Raw genomic sequence first — 5,151 nt, 5'->3', positions numbered from 1 at the left:
TCTACACTATTGGTATTATACTAAGACAAGCAATTATAAAGTATCAACTCATGAGGTAAAATCATAGAAATCAATGTTTGATAACCTAAGAAACACATGTGTAACTAATGACAAGATGAATGGGAAAATTCACCTCCAAGATTTGTGTAGTCTTTCAGTGTAACAAACATGTTGAAGACCTACTATGAGAATGCAGTATTAAATACCTAGTTATATTTAATGCAACATTACAAGGATTAAAGATCAGGACAACTTAAAACAGAAGCTAAATAAAGCTAAATCACAATATGAGTTTACTTAACTGATGCTTTAAATGATCGACAAAGTTACATTTCAAAACACTCATCTGAAACTCTAGTAAACATCAAGCATACTGAATAACAGCATCAGTGGCTAGAAAGTTACAAGTCTGCATACAAGCGCTCACATTTGCACAGCTGTACTCTCTCTGGGACACAGGTAAGATCATGCTGCAGAGCCTGGGCTTGATGGCAGGAAGATCTGGCTCAAGAGTCAGCTCTAAGGCTCAGTGTAGTGGTGAAGCCTGTAATCCCAGCACTCAGGAAGCTGAGGCAGATCACAAGTTCCAGGCCAGCATGGGCTGCATGTTGAGACGAGAGCGAGAGAGAGAGAGAGAGAGAAAGGAGGGAGGAGAGAGGAGAAAGGAGGAGAGAAGGAGGAGGAAGAAGGAGAAAGGGAGGTGGAGAGGGGAGGAGGAGAGAACTGTTGACAAGCTTTTATTTTGCTCAGCATTCTAACACTTGATTTGCTTTCATGAACTTTCCTACCTGGACTGGCTTTGAACCCTGATCCTCAGAGCTCAGCCTCTGGGCCCATTACTGGAATGAACCACCAGAACCTGACTAAGTTCCACAACTTTTACAGATATAACAAGTTAGGATTCAGTGAGAAATAAGAATTTCTTCAGGGCTGGGAAGTTGGTTTAGTGGTAGAGTGTTGCCTTGCATACATGAGGCCCTGGGTTCAATTCCTCAGCACCACATAAGCAGAAAAAAGCCAGAAATGGCACTGTGGCTCAAGTGGTAGGGCGCTACTCTTGAGCTGAAGAGCTGAAGGACAGCACCCAGGCCCAGAGTTCAGGCCCCACGACCGGACCCAAAAAAGCAAAAAAAAAACAAAAACAAAAAGAATTTCTTCAACTTCAGATACAAGTTAATCAAAGCAATATACTTCGTGGTGAGGAAAATGTCAAAATGAAAAATGGAAACTACCAGTCAGGGAGAAAGCAAAAACTGCACCACAGACAAGGCTGAACCAGGAAATCTTTTTTTTGTTTTGTTTTGTTTTGTTTTTTGGATCCAGTCGTGGGGCCTGAACTCTGGGCCTGGGCACTGTCCCTCAACTCTTCAGCTCAAGGCTAGTGCCCTACAACTTGAGCCACAGCACCACTTCCGGCTTTTTCCTTTTTGCTTAGGTGGTGCTGAGGAATCGAACCCAGGGCCTCAGGCCTGCAAGGCAAGCACTCTACCACTGAGCCAGCTTCCCAGCCCTGAACCAGGAAATCTTTAAGACCCGAGTCTATAATTACAAGCAGATGTCCCAAAGAAAAAATCAAAACTAAGTGGACATTGGTGACACACACCTGTAATCATAGCTATTCAAAAGATGAGACCTGAGGACTGAGATTCAAAGTCATCCCAGGCAGAAAATTCCCAGAGACTCTAATCTCCAGTGTACCAGCAAAAGCTGAAAACAGAGGTATGATTCAAATCGTAGATGAAAAGTCTAGAACGAAAAAAGTCAAGCAGGATTAAGAGACCTGAACTCAAGTCCTAATGCCAAAGTGGGGAAGGAAGGAGAAGGAAGAAGAAGGGAAAAGAGAGAGAGGATGAGGAGGGGGAAGAAGGAGGAGAGAGGAGGTGGCAGGCAATGGCCAGGGGCCTGGTGGCTCACACCTGTAATGCTAGCTACTCAGAAGGATGAGATCTGAGGATCATGGTACAAAGCCAGCCAGAGCAGTAAAGTCCATGAAACTCTGACCTCCAATTAACCACCTAAAAGTGGCTACCATCTCAAAGTGGTAGAGCACTAGCCTTGAGTAAAAGAGCTCAGGGACAGTGCCCAGGACCTGAGTCCAAGCCTCAGAACTAGCCAAAAAAAAAAGGGGGGGGGACATCAGCCTTGAACAAAAATAAAAGTAGTTAACCCAAACTTTATGTCTCTTCTGACTTCAACCATATCCCTCATACCTCAAGTTGATCTCAGTGCCCTATGCTTGAACCTAAGTAATGTGTATTTTCAAACTTAGAAAGGATTTACTGCTCATAGCAAAAGCTAATTTCTACAACATCCACATGGTCTTTTTTTTTTAATGCTCCTTTCAAAGTTACCAAAGGTAATGTAATCAAACAAGAGCTGCCCCTTGATATGGGTTCCTCAGCTGATGTGTTTGACAGCAAGCTAAGAGTTAAGCTGTTGATAAGTTCTTGAAATATGGTCTTCTCATAAAACATTCACAATAAATCAAGCAAAACATGTAAGAGCATTACATAATGAGTCATACTAAAGTGGTGATGAAAAGACAAACACAGCATCAGTTTATCTCAAGTTTTCATTCACTGAAGAAAAATGTTTTAGGACTAACAATAAAATACTTAAGCCTCGCCAGGCGCTGGTGGCTCATGCCTGTAATCCTAGCTACTCAGGAAGCTGAGATCTGAGGATCGCAGTTCAAAGCCAGCCCGGGCAGGAAAGTCCGTGAACCTCTTATCTCCAATAAACACTCAGAAAACCAGAAGTGGCTCTATAGCTCAAGTGGTAGAGCACTCGCCTTGAGCTGAAGAACTGAGGGACAGTGCTCAGGCCCAGAGTTCAAGCCCCACGACTGACAAAAAAAAAAAATAATACTTAAGTCCCCAAACTACATTACACTCATCCCTTAACAACACATTTACCAAAAAAGTATGTTTTCCAACTACAAAACTTTCTTTCTCTAATATGAGACCAAAGAGCTGGGTGCCAGTGGTTCACACCTATAATCTTAGCTACTCAAGAGGCTGAGATCTGAGAATCATGGTTCAAAGCCAGCCCAGGCAGAAAAGTCCATGTGAGACTCTTATCTCCAATTAAGCAGTCAAAAACTGGAAGCGAAGCTATGGCTCAAAGTTGTAAAGCGCTAGCCTTCAGCAAAAGAGTTCATGTATAACACCCAAGCCCCAAGTTCAAACCCCACAACTGACAAAAAAAATCAAAGAACTTGTTTGGAAGAACTACCATTTAGCTGTGTTTACTGCTGACCCAAGGGCTGAAGGGAAATTCTAAGATAGGGGTTACGCAAATGTGTAAATATGTCCTTTCATATAGCTGTGAGATGGTGAGAGAGGAAGTAAGACTGCAGAGCACAGGAAAAATCTCAGCAGAAATGAGCAAACGTGGGAAACAGCTACTACCATCTCTCTCCCTCGTCCTCACCCTTCTCTTCCACTCCACTGCTTCAGGCTTTTTTAATATAAGAAAAGTCATCTCAATGCAATCCAAGTAATTTTGTGGTTAATCTCAAGTAATGATTCACATTCTAATAAATGTCTTCTTTCACAATTTTAACAGATGCCAATCACTAGAGTCTTTAAGATACTGAAGAAAATACAAAAATATAGAGTGTCAATCTAAATATTTAAATTACTGGACTAACTACATTACTAATCTGTCCTGTACATTTAATCTCATCTTGTCTATACACTTTTTCCAATCTGTAGGACATATTATTATATTATCTGCCTTATGACATCAAAGAATGTAGAATCAATGTTGACAACTGACAAGTTTCCAACAAGTAAAAAAAGCTTAATTAATTTTAAAAAAATTACAGGCTCTCAGTTTAAGCAGAACTAGCTACTTGATTTGGGCAAGTTATAACCTCTCCACCCTTTAGCTTTTTCTGTTTAGTTTCCTAATCTATAAACTATGACTAATACATATTAAACCCTCAGAGGATTTTGCAAGATTAAATGAGATAACACACACTAAAGCCTGGCGCCACCCTGGATATATCTAATGTTCTATTCTTCCTCCTCCACACTGACAAAGACCATGGCTGTCATGATTCTTACCTGCACACAGTACACAGCTTTGTGCTGGACCCTGACACTTCTTGTCCTCCATTTCACTGAGTCTTTCAGTGGATCTGTAAGATCTGGTTTCATTCCCATCTACCAATGAGGAACTCAGGTTCATACAATTAGCAAATGGCAGAACTTGAAGGCAAAGCTCCTCAATAGAAGGGCAAGTATTAACAGGCCCTTCCTCAAGAATGGGTGATAGCACTCAGGAGGCTGAAGCAGGAGGATCACAAGTAAAAGGCCAGCCTAAATTACACACTGAGCTGAGAGACATAAAAGAGAAAGGGAAAAAGAGAGAGAGAGAGAATTTGTTATTATCAGTGATGCAATCTGTAAGCATCTATGATGACCTCTGAACTTTTTAGTCAAAGGAAAAGCAAAACTCATTCCAATTCTTGAATTTATTAATTTTTCATCTCTAAAAAGTACTTGGTGGGGCTGGGAAGGTGGCTCAGTGGTAGAGTGCTTGCCCTGCATGCATGAGGCCCTGGGTTCGAGTCCTCAGCACCACATAAGCAGAAAAAAGCCAGAAGTAGTACTGTGGCTCAAGTGGTAGGGCACTGGCCTTGAGCTGAAGAGCTGAGGGACAGCGCCCAGGCCCAGAGTCCAGCCCCCACAACTGGCAAAAAATAAAATAAAATGAAAAGTACTTGGAACAAGCATGATGATCATAACAATACATGGCACTGAACACACAGCACTTAAATAATTCTTAGTATATTACATTAGTTGATCTTCACTAAAATAGTATGGCATAGGTTGGGATTACCATTTCATTCTGTAAATGAAAAAAAATAAATTAATTAAAAGTTAAGTAAATGTTTTCCCCAAGATGACAATCTGACCAGTGGAAGCAGGACTCAAACCCCAGTCTTGTTGCGTGCAGACAGGTGGGTGAATAAATACTAGTTAAGTGATCTAAGGGACAGACAAAGAACTCATAGGTAGAGCCCATGCTCAGCATGCACGAGGCCTTGGAAGCAACAAAAAATTATCTCAAAAAAAGGATGTGGCCCTACACAAAAAAAGCAATCTACACATCACACTTATTTTCTTTTCTTTTTTTTTTTTG

Source organism: Dipodomys ordii, unplaced genomic scaffold (genome assembly GCF_000151885.1).
Source record: "Dipodomys ordii isolate 6190 unplaced genomic scaffold, Dord_2.0 Scaffold35, whole genome shotgun sequence".
Taxonomy (NCBI): domain Eukaryota; kingdom Metazoa; phylum Chordata; class Mammalia; order Rodentia; family Heteromyidae; genus Dipodomys; species Dipodomys ordii.
Note: the sequence above shows the minus strand (reverse complement) of the source record.